The sequence below is a fragment of the Siniperca chuatsi genome, linkage group LG20 (assembly GCF_020085105.1).
Source record: "Siniperca chuatsi isolate FFG_IHB_CAS linkage group LG20, ASM2008510v1, whole genome shotgun sequence".
Taxonomy (NCBI): Eukaryota; Metazoa; Chordata; class Actinopteri; order Centrarchiformes; family Sinipercidae; genus Siniperca; species Siniperca chuatsi.
The window spans coordinates 2,028,795-2,041,167 of record NC_058061.1 but is presented as its reverse complement, the minus strand read 5'-3'; the positions used below and the strand labels follow the sequence as shown (position 1 = coordinate 2,041,167).

Genomic DNA, 12,373 nt, shown 5'->3' with positions numbered 1-12,373 from the left:
TTTGTGTTATCCAAATCTCCATCTCCATCTTTCTGTGTCGTCCACGCCTCTGCTCTCCTCCCGGGGCCATTTCTCAAAGCAGATTTTCCCCACAGATGCAACACCACTCCCCCTCCCACCTCCAGATCAGACCTGATAGAGATTGAAATGTCATTTTCCTCTTTCCTCGGAAACTTGTGCCGCAGCGTTCGGGTCCTTCAGACCTCCCCTGAGTGTTATCCCATCTATCTGTCCTCACTTTCTCATCTCATTGACTTTTGATGTGTCTTCGCAGCAATTTGTTGTTGGTAAGTCGCCCTCCCACGAAAGACTGGAGGAAAAAAAAACAAAACTTGGGTATTTTTTCCATCCTCTTCGATTGGTGGCAGCGACTGAACGCATGTCAGAAGACATTATGCTCTCGCCCACTATCCTCAGAGGGAGTGTCGGAGAATCGCTGTTTTTAATCAGATGGAGAATGGCCTCTGGGATGACTACAGCAGACAGAAAACCTCTCCAAGTTGTAATAGGGCCCGGATTTAGCTCCAGTGGCTTTCAAACTAGGGTCTGAGGACTCTCAGGGGTCAGACCTTGACAGGTCACTCAGCAAAATGAGGAAAGTTAAGAACTATTTAATTATGATTATAAACAAACGAGACCATTAGTGATCAGCTCAAATTTCCATCAGTGATGTGTTGTTGGTGCCGATACAATCAAGGATAATTAAACCTGCAACAAGCTCAGCAGTTGCAAATCTTAAACTGCACTCGGGGCTGGTTGGTCCTTACAAGGAGTGCAACTCAAAGCTACTGTGTATCTGTTCACGTCACAAATATATCTGTATTCATATCTGCATTTGGATTGTACCTCAGTGGCTGTGGCTTCTACTATAAGAAATCTGATAATAAATAATAAAACTTTATTCATAGAGCACTTATCAAAGTACAAAGTGTTTCACAGAGACAGAAATAAAATACCATGGTGAATGATGAAATACATAAAACCAATAAGATAAGCAGCCAGTTCAGGTAAAATCAGGATCTGCTTTCAGATAAAAATGTGTTTTGAGACGAGACTTAAACGAAGACTCTGACTCAGACAGCCTGATGTCTTCGGGCAGGTTGTTCCAGAGCCTCGGGGCCCTGATGGCCAAAGCTCTGTCCCCCTTAGTTTCCATCCTGGACTCAGGAACAGACAGGAGACCCCTGCCCGAAGATCTCAGACTACGTGAAGGTTCATAAGGGATTACAAGGTCTAAAATATAGTCTGGAGCCATGAAGAGCCTTAAAAGTAATCAACAAGATCTTCAAATCAATCCTGAAACCAACAGGGAGCCGATGTAAAGAGGCTGAACCAGGTGCGATGTGGTCGCACCTCTCGGTCCTGGTTTACAGCCCGATGTGCTTCATTTTCTGCATTAAATAGTTTTTTACTGCCCTTTGCATATAAGTTTAGCTGCCAATAATAGACATATATAACCATCTACCTGAATTAATGAAATTATAACATTTGTACCCAACTTCAACAACAGAAAAAAGGCCTAAACTGAGTCTGTATAAAAGCTGTGTAACTGTTCCTGGTTCGGGTGGAAATCGGTAGTGAAAACAGAATGAGAGTTTAGTGGAAAAAGAGGAAAAGTCAGAAATGCAGTGGGCCATATTGCATGATATACTTTAAAAACTGGAGGTTGTGTAAATAATGGGAGGAAGCCCAGATGAATATAAAGTTGGTCTGATGTATCTGAAGAATGACAAAAACACTGGCCATAATAGCACCGGAAGATCTGGAGCAAAATAAAGTTGGTTTGTGTCTATGAAAAACATGAAACTGCTTTTGATAAAAATCTGAAAATCTCCTTTGGCCCACTCGTATATACTTTAAAGACGGCCCCTAACTTCACCTTCCACCATCTGCCGTCTCCGTCCACAGATGGTTGGAGGTCCATCAGTGTCCCCTCATGTAGAGTTTGGCATCATGTAATACGTAACAGTGACAACAGTTCATTGCTTTTAACTTAACTTTGATTATGTTGTGTGTGATTTTCCAAACATTGCCATGGTGTTATACTGTATACCATTACTGATGAATGGGCTAGCCGCTCACCAAACAACTCACTGCGACTTTAAACCAGATGAAGCATACCCAAAATGTGTCGCTCACGCTAACACATGCAGAAAACGTTTAAATGAATTAATACCAGGAAGCTGTAAGTTGGTCTAAAGCTGAGGTTTGACTTCTCTTTTTCAAACTTTTGCTTTCCATGTGTTTGTCCAGCAGGTCTCGCAACATCATCATTTATTTTTAAAAAGTTGCGTCCATCCCTTCTTATCGCGGCTTCTCTTTATTCGTCCGCCAACCGCTGTCCGTAAGCAGAGCTACAGCTTATTATACACTGAATGGAAACACAGTGTTTGTGTTATTCACTTTACATATTAATGACCCTGTTATTACAGATTATATAACTTTTTGTAAATGTCATATATAACGGGTTTAATGAAACTGACTGACTCACTCCGCTCTGACCAGTCTGCCATTTTCTCTGTCTTCTGTCTGTCCGTCTCTTCTTTGTCCCTGTCGACTCCTTTCTCTCTCTGTCAGTCTCCCGCAGAAGAGATAGAGGTTTGCAATTATTTTGTTGAGGATAGAAATTACCCACCCATTTGTCCATAATGGGGACCGCATTGTTACAGGCCCTTCTGAAATGAATCCATTAGAAATGTTGGAGAATGAAAATGAGCCTCAGACGGTCCTAATTTCGAATCCCTGTGGTAATTTGGAGTCGTTAACAACAATTTGTGCCTTTGAAAACTCGAAGCTCGCTAATTTCTGTGAATAATGCATGGAACAAGATAGATGTTTTTCTCCCTTTTCATTTTTTTCCCAAAGCCACAAAGATGGAGTCTTTTTTTTTTTTTTTCCTATTAGGCGTGGGCAGTGAGGAATGACCACTGAGCTCTTGGACGTCCCGCAAAGAGACACCAAATTAGGCTTGGTGATAATTGCAGGACTGAAAATGAAAAAGCTGTAATGAAACAGAATGATGAAAAACAGATGTAATATTTGGATTTCAGAAGGGCCTGGATATAAAACCATCCCTTCAGCCATTTTCTCTTATTTTCTGTTTCCCATACATCTGAATGAAAAGACATACGTCTGATGATTTGTTTCTATAATAAATGTTGATTCAAAAAAAAAGTTCAGGCAACTCTGCGCTGAAGATTAACACAAAGTGCCCACTTATCAAAGATTACACTGAATGTCACTGTAGAGCTGTTGTTGATTTCTGTCTGACAGACAAGAGAACACATTCGCAATAATAAACCAAAAGTGAAATACAGGAGAACATCCGAACGCCTCGGAGCGGATCATAGCAGTCTGAGGCTCTAACGGCGCCGTGTCACGTGTTGAACGAGAAACGTTTTTTGTGCCCACTAAAGCATCCGTCACCCGCACAACAGAAAACATACTGACGATTAAGTGACGCTAAAATCAAAGTGAATAGAAAATGCATTTTCTCGTGGAGATTACGGTTAGGATTAAACCTCGCTCCTGAAATGTGTCTGTAGCACAGAGTGCTGAACATTGTTCGGTACTGAAAGCATCGGGGACTGTTTGCTCAGATGCCTAATCTGGTTAACTTGTTCTTTAATCAGACCGATGTGTACTCGTCGTCTCAGACTGTCTAAAGAAAGTATTTTGTGGTGAAGCTGTTGGCGATAGTTAACGTCCAGAACTGAATTAACACGAAGTTTAGTAATCCGGTGACGGCTGAATATGAAGCTTCGCTGAGTCCCTGCAGCAGTGCTAATTATTCAACACCCACGGATCGTCTTTTAGGTGAACAAAAAAGGTAGAAATCAAAAGGGAAACACAGATACACACACACACACACACACACACGTGTACACTAATTGCCATTCATATTGGTGTGTTTTTCTTTGAAAAGGCCCCGGAGAGCGTAGCTTTGTGTAGATTAGAAACATCAAAGAGGTTTCATAACAGTAAAATGCATCAGAGAATATCCTGTGAAAAGAAGAGATCCTGCTGAGTGTGTGTGTGTGTGTGTGAGGTCGAGTGTTTGGGTGGGGTTGCACATGTGTGTTTGTGAAGACTTGACCTTACAGTGTGTGTGTGCGTGTGTGTCCTTGCAGCAAATGTGTGTTTACCTCAGCAGAATCACTTCATAGGGACTTTATATATCACGCTACCTGCCTGCCTGCACTGTGATAAAATAATCTATAATGTGCTCTATAGTAAAGAGAAAAACAATAACTGATTTAATATTTATAGCAGTATGTTTCAAATCATATCACACTGTAAAATCTTTCTCCAATGATGGAAAGGAACCGAGTACATCTGCTCAGGGACTGAAAGTACAGTTTTAAAGTTACTTCATACTACTCAACTAGATTTCAGAGGGAAATATTGTCCTTTTATACTGCACTGCATTTATTTTACAGTTTGACAAGTTACTACTTACTGTAAAGATTAAGAATTTACATACAAAACACATAAGCAGCTTCTAAAATATGATCATTGTTACAGATTATACTCACAACAGTCTATAAAGTCATTAAAATGAGTAATCATGACACAATGACGGATTACTAGTAACTTCTCTGTATGATGCACAAAAATAATAAGCGATACATAAGTAATTTTCCGAGTAGTTATTTGTTTTGTTCCATTCGGTGGTTAATTCAGAGTTAATCAGAAACGACTTCATTGCGGTTAATTTGGTAGAATCCTGTGGCTCAGCAGGTAGAGCACGGCGGCCATTAATCGCAGGCCAAATTGGTCACAAGCAAGACCAAATAGCTGCCGATGGGCAGGTCAGCGGCCCGCATGGCAGCTCCGCCGCCATCGCTGTGCGAGTGTGTGTGAATGGGTGAATGAGAAATTGTAAAGTGCTTTGTCCACTAAGGTAGAAAAGCGTTATATAAGCGCAGTCCGTTTGCCGTTTACCAGTTAACGCCTGATGTGTTCCTCTCTTGTTCTGTGGTAACTATTCTAAATTGTGTGTACTGTATTGTGAAGTGTTACCGGAGGAATGTGCTCCACCCACAGCAACTCCAGCTTCATCAACAGAAGACTGACAGGTGATCTCCGGGACGTATATACTGCTGTAACAGCCACGTGATGAGGGCTCAGCACCGTAACACACACCCTCCAAAGAAAAGAAATCAAAGAAAAGGATGAGGAGGAGGTGAAGGAAGGAAAAAAGGGAGTCTGGGCGGGTAGCAGCGCGGTGAAAAATGGTGGCATTTCGCTCTACTGTCCACAGGAGAGTGACTTACAGAAATACAGCCAGCATAGCCTTTTGGATGACAGGAGGAAAAAAAGAGGCTGACATTTGAGGAAAAGGGAACGAAGCAGGGAGGACAGGAATAATGCATGAGCAGCGGCGCTGTGAGCGAGGTAGAGATTTATCCGCCATGTTTGACCTCCACTGGGAGGAGAGCAGGAAGGAAAGACAGAAGCTGGAGAGGACGTCCAGATCGGATCAGGGCTGACAGTCTTTATTAGATGATCATTTGATTTAAGCTTATCAGGTAGTCTCTTTTTAATCGAAACTTTTCACCACAGACTGGAAACATAACGAAAAGTCTCAGTGATGACCTCTGCTTGTTCATCTGTCCTGTTTCCTAGAAATTATGTTCATACACTGCCAATTTGGAATATGGATTGCCTTGAGATTTTGTACAGACATTTCTAATCATTTTGGTGACCCTCTGACCTCTAGCACCTCCGTCAGGTCGGATACACGCTGTCCAACACTTTGCTTCAGGACCACAAACCTGCAATATAACATTCCTCTCAGCCTCTGCTGTATTTTGTGTTTAGTGGTAATTAGCAAATGCTAGAATTCTAACAAGCTAAACTAAGATGATTAACATGGAAAACATTATACCTGCTAAACATCAACACGTTATCACACTGATTAAGCACAGTTAACAATACTTTAAGGCAACTCAAAACACTTGGTTAAGGCTACAGGAGATTGTGGTCTTGGTTTAATATGTAAAAAGTCAATTCTGACTTGAAGTACGAGACAGGAAGTGTTTACTTCTTCTGTATTTAGCCAAAACCAAGATCTGTCCATAAGCGCTCCTAAAATGTTGTAGTAGCATAAACCTAACCACTCACTGAGGCAGTTCATGAACCCTGGTCTCCATCCTCCACCCGACCTCCTCCCTGCGACTCCTGCGTGGTACAAAAACGAAGCACTTTGTGGACTGGAAAAAGGTTTAGTGAACATAATCCAGGTAGCAAATAACTTTCCTCCAAAATGTGTTTGCAAAACAATTTAGTAGCACATGGACTCATTAGCTAGGAGACAGGGTTGCTTCTGGATGTAATTTCAATGTAAATTCAATGCTACTAAGTAGCTCATAAAGCAGATGTGAAGGTACAGTTTTTGTGATGTCTTTGTATGTTATTCTGATTCTGTGATTCCTGCATGTCTGCGTGCATGTTGCTCTTAACACAGTGTGTCACAGAAACCAGTTCAGAACATTTTTTTCTCCTAAAGAGAGTCTGCTTTCATCATTGCTTCAAAGAGTCGAGCTAAGTGCTAAACCTCTGCTAAGCTCCTAGCGCACGTGGGAGAAGTTTGCCTTCTGCCAGAAAGCCAAGTAGCTGTGGTGCCTCTACCTAACCCAACTGCGACCGTTTCCGCACCCAAAGTGCTTAGGTTTAGGGAAAGATCATGGTTTGGGTTCAAATAATAAGTCGACGTTGACTTTTGGTTTCACACGAGACACCAACAGCGGTCTCCTGGGTGAAAGTCCTGTGTTTGACCCATCCATCCACCCCGACCTGCTCCCTACGTGGACTTCGTCTGTCTTTATAATACGTCACCTGACTTCCTAAAGCCTTTCTGGCAGAAAGCCTCGAGGGCTAACTTCTCCCATGTGCGCTCGTAGCGCCGTCAGAAAATAGAACAGGACATCCTGTACATCACAGACCAGGAGAAGGACAAGAACGCTGCACTGTAATGAAGTTCCCAGTGGAAACGCATTCACATCCAGAGCACTCACAGAACTGGTGCGTCTCAATGCACCAATGAAGAATTGGATGAAGTGCAGATGGTGGAGTCCTTGCATGGCAGGAGACATATTCAGAGAGGCTGCAGACACTTCAGGTGAATGCAAAGCAGCCAATTCATCACTTCATGCCTATTTTAAATAAAGCAGATGAAGCTGCTGTACAAGTTCCCCCTTTTTATTGCATTTCTGGACAAGTTACTGCAGCACTTTGGCTCCAGTATTACAAAGAACTCAGTCTGTTCTCTTTAAAGCATGTGGCAGGTACAGTGATTGGCCTGGGAACCAGTTGGTTGAGATGCACCAGAGGTTTGTGTTACAAAATGCTAATTTAATTCTACTATAATAATCATTAATAGACCACTTCATCAAGTTGTGCAATCGTATCTTTATGCACTTAACGGTGTGATCGGTCTCCTTATAGACAGTGCCCCATCCCAAATTACGATTTTTAAGTTTAGCGTTATTATTTTAGAGTCTAACTTTAGTTTTTTGTGGTGTCACGGTTCTTTGGTTTCAGAACCTCAGGATTTTAGGGTCTACCTTGAGCTTTCCTGGTTTCAAAGTCTCAGTTTCATTTAAGGTCTGGGAGGTTTGGGGGTTTGAATTAGTTGTCTAGCTTCTGTTCAGCTCGACCTAGTCTTTAGAGCGTTGGCGAAGTGGTTCTTAGCCAAGTATCGTCACCAAGCACATGAAGGATGAATTATGCAGTAATTTTACTGTGAGCTCAAACATATGATAAACTAGTAAAATCATAAATCATCACGTCCTCACTGGTGAACTATTACAGACAAATATCTTGACAGGATACCTGTGTAAGGTCTCTTGTTTGATTAAAGCTGAACTACTCCTCAACATCAGGAAAATGCGGTTCATATTTCTGTCCATTACAGGCTACTGTACAGCCGTGTGCTTTGCGTTTCAGGACCAGGGAAACCTGTTACACCTGCCTTGTGTAATTTAATTATAGAAGCACAAATTAGGAACAGGATCAATATGTAACTGTCAAAATCCATCTTGTTTACTCTGTGTGTGACTTCCCTCTGCTCTAACTGGGTTTTTGGAGTCATGTACTTTTGTTAAAGCTCTTTTCACAAATGTGTTTATCAAAAGGTGGTTTTAATAGAATGAGGAACGTCATCAGTTGGAAACAGCAGATATGTTGTTGCTTTATGCAGATCGTGTAATTTTGCTGATCCTGTAATGAAACACCAAACGTCCCTCAGCATATTCTTGGAGCATGCCTCATATTTTTGTTGTGTCCTCTTCGTCTCATTACCAGCTCCTCTCACAGCACAGAGCAACATGGCTGCCGTAAGTCAGCAAAATGAGCTGCAGTTAGAAAGACTGGCAACTCACCTGGGACTGTCTGGCATTTTGGAAAATCTATTTCTACTATTAATAATCTAATAATTGTCAGGAATAATAGGTGGTCTGTTCACAGTGATGCCTCCTTGGTGCAGAACAGATTGTCTTTATTATTTCTTTTTCTATTTTACTGGGAAGTTTAGTTGTTCCCGGAAAAGTGTCAGGCGACCAAACTGTGTGTCAATGACAAACTCTTCACTAAGATGTTTCCTGTCTGCCAACATCAGGACTTCAGGACCTCACGTTAAGCATCTTATCATCAATAAATCATCATCACGATAGTTTGTAGCTGCTTGACTGTCGGCCTCTGGCAGCTTCTGCTCTGCATTTTCCAGCAGGTGTGATCCGCCAGCTCAGGTTGTAAATCCAGAGCAGGCAGAGATTACGCTTTCAGAGTCAAAGGTGTTGGTGGACGCTGGAAGAAGAGCGAGGCTGAGGGAAATATAACTTTCAACTTGATTTATCCTCTTCATAGAGGGGTGGGTGTCAGAAAGCAACGAGGCTGATGGGAAATGTGTTCCTAATCTGGTGAAACATAAATGGTAATAATACCACTGGTGCAAGACTGAGGCAACAGGCAGCGGACAACCCACTGCCTCCGCTGTGTTTTATGTCACTCTGAAGCCTCATTACAGATCCAGAGGGAGCACAAACGTCACTGTTTGTCTTACTACATCATATTCTTCTTCTTTCCCTTTCTTGGACGATTTCGATGGTCATTCTGATGGTTCAACAGTTCAAATGAGACAGACGAAAGGCCGGAAACTTCAAACTGTGGAGTTAATGTCTGTGTGTGTGTGTGTGTTAATGAGGAACACCCCCACTATCTCTCACACACAAAGAAAAAGGAGGGATTGAGATCATCTAAAGGACAGCAGTGCTGAGAATAGCTCCCAGATTATTAAACAAGCGCTCCCTCTTTCTTTCCTTTTCTGTTCTTCTCCGCCTCCTTTCTCTCATCTCCATTTACCCTCGTTCTCGCTGCCTCTCTATCGTCCTCAGCTCGCTCAGCGCCTCCATCCTTTATTCTTCGCTTGCTTTTCCTTGTCCTGTTTCTCTCATCTTCAACTCATGGTGTTGTGTTTGTTTGTTTGGAGGGCCTAAGGACATAGCGTATGTTGTACAGATTGTAGAGCCCTTTGAGACAAATTTGTGATTTTGTGCTACATGGATTACTGGACTCGACTGAATCCTTCCTTATAACTATATTTTTTTCTAGCCACGCTAGCTTTGCGGCTGTAAAGGGCAATACACACCACACATCTGGATGCAAGTTGTCAAGATATGCCACTGTCCTTTTTCCCTCCACAAGCGTTCATGAAAAGTCCAGAAAAGCTGCATTTCTTCCCAGATTGGAACATCCTGTCCACTATACTAAGACTACTCCCTTTGTCTGTATGGTATGCCTGGTGCGTTCTCTGAGTCTCAACTGATACGGGTCAAATGAAAATCTGTGACGTGGCGGTGAGTGTGGCACTTACGGATTACGGACACACATTTGGTTCAGACGTTCGTGTTCCCCAGAGGATGAATCGTAACCACTTTGGTGACCCCTGACTCTTCATCTAGCCCCGCTAATGGTTCAGTATTTGGTGGCCAACCTTGCGTTTATAACAGGATACCTCGAAAACTAGAGACTGACTTCCTGTCAACCTCAGCTGTAGTTTGAGTTTAATGCTAACATAGCATGCTTAGATGTTACATTGCCTACAGTTAGCATGTCACAGTGTCAGATAGTATATAATGTAATGCACAGCAAAGCTTAAAAAACAAAACAAAAACATTTTGTGATGACAGTGTGCAGGAATCCACCGCTACAGTTAGGTGAAGCAGTGCACTGTATGTATGGAGACACGGTTTCTAAATGACCCCAAACATATGTTTGACATTTCACGTTATCAGCCGACATATACGCTGATACTGAAGCTAATATCCACCTGTAATATCAGCCCAAGCTAAATGTTACACTCAGTGTTATATGCTAATCATTAGCAAGTTAATATCTAGTAGTTTTTAATATGCAAGTAAATGTGTAGGCATTTTAGCATGCTAACATTAGCATGATAATAGGGCATCGTCTGCTGTGATCATAAGCGGTATAGAGTTGCAAAGTGGCTGTAAATTCCCATTTCAATGTTTTCTTTTAATGATCTCCTCACTGTTCTCCAACATACTGTAGAAACACAGGGGTCTCCTGGATAATCGTGCAGCACTGTAGGTTTATGTTGTCGGTTGTCAGTTTGGTGGACGTCTTCAACACACACGATCCTCAGAGGCGCCAGTCAGAATGTTTCATTGCTGGAAGTGGGAACGAAACCTGTCGCCGTATTTACCGAAGTCAGAAAGTGAACATCTGAATGTTTAACAATGATTCTACAAAGTGTAATCTTTAGTTTCAGCTTGCTGTTAGCGATGCGTGCAACAGAATTAGAAGCTCTGTGATTGGATGTTTCTGACTGAAATGCACCTTGGGAGTAGTAGTTGGCTTCTCTCCTTCAGTTTTTATGTCCACAAGCTTGTAACTTTTTTATCAAAGAACCAGATACATCAGACATCTTCTGTACTGATGATTCAACCAGAACCAGACTGTTACTTCCTGAACCAGGACGCCCGAAATACCTGCGAGGTTCAGTTCCCAGTACTGCAGTGTTCAGTCTGTCCTTCAAGCTCATATTAACAAGGCTGCACAAATTGTATTTTCTATAGTATAAAAGCAGGACTGATGGATGTTAAACACAGAGGAGGACTAGTACAATGATTTCACATTAGTGGTTTTGTATTTTTACTCATTGATTGATTTATTTGTATTTTTTTCTGATCACTACAAGCAACAGCATGCAATTATCAGAGAACCTATGTTTCCAGCAGAGCTCGATAAACACACTCCACCGCGCTGTATCTAACAGTAGCATCGTCATTAGGAGAGCATTAGCAGAGCAATTTGTTGCAGGCGTCCTAGCCGTGTCAGCGATGTATTAATGTATGACCCTGGCTGTTTACAGCTCTGTACACTGTACAACAGGAAGCAGACAGCACGTTTAGCTCGACGACGCTAATTAAGACATTCTTTCAGGGATTACGCAGCGTGTTCACATTAGCTGTCAGCTAAAATGAATCCGAGCGTGGCTGATCACACTGTTTTATTAGCCTTCTCTAATATGAAAGTGACCCATTTTTATTGTATTGATTTTTTTTAATTTTTTTTTTACATTGATGCATGAAACTGTTCATAAACTGATTAGTTTAATTATGCAATACCAAGGCAGACAATGAGTCCATATTCATAAGAGAGGGCTTCACGTGCAATTAAGCTCAATTTTTCTCATAAAGCTCGACGTGTCCAAACACTTGTACACTGATGCTGAATGGATTAATGGGAAAGTTCACAGAGACATGGATGAGTGTGAAGCATATTCAACCATCACCACCCCACCTAATCAATAACTCTGTGTTCCCTGTGGGCCGACTCCCTGCAGCATCAAACAGCAGCTCCAGCTAACGATAGCACAGAAACATCAGCAGCAGAAAAGGGAGTGAGGCTGTTTTATGTTGTGTGTATGTGTGTGTTTCCACGATGACTGCTCTTTATCAAAATGACACACACGCAGAGCCAGGCATGAATGCATTGTGTCCATGGACTCAAGCTCTAATGGAAAGCACCTGGTGAAAAAACCCTGTTATGCAGCCTGTTATGACGGGTTGGGTAATGAGCTTCAGCCCCTTTTGGTGCTGATATTTCAACTTAGTATCTCATACTTTTGATTTAGCATAAGTCGTTTAAATTTTTATCATTCCTAGCTTTTCTTTTTCTCTATTATTATTATTATTATTATTATTATAATTGTTTGGCATTTTTGGCTTTATTAGACAGGTGTCAGTAGAGATTGACAGGAAACAGAAGAAAGCAAGCGGGCAGACATGCAACAAAGGTCTCAAACCAGTTTTAAACTTGGGACGTTTTGAGTAGATCTTTTTTGCTT

At 41.8% G+C, this 12,373-nt stretch overlaps 1 protein-coding gene across 5 annotated transcripts in view; it reads left to right on the top strand.

Moving 5' to 3' along the window:
* grid1b (glutamate receptor, ionotropic, delta 1b) overlaps window positions 1-12,373 on the top strand; it is a 527,867-nt gene that overhangs the window by 460,353 nt on the left and 55,141 nt on the right. The gene's annotated exons all lie outside the window — the stretch shown is intronic.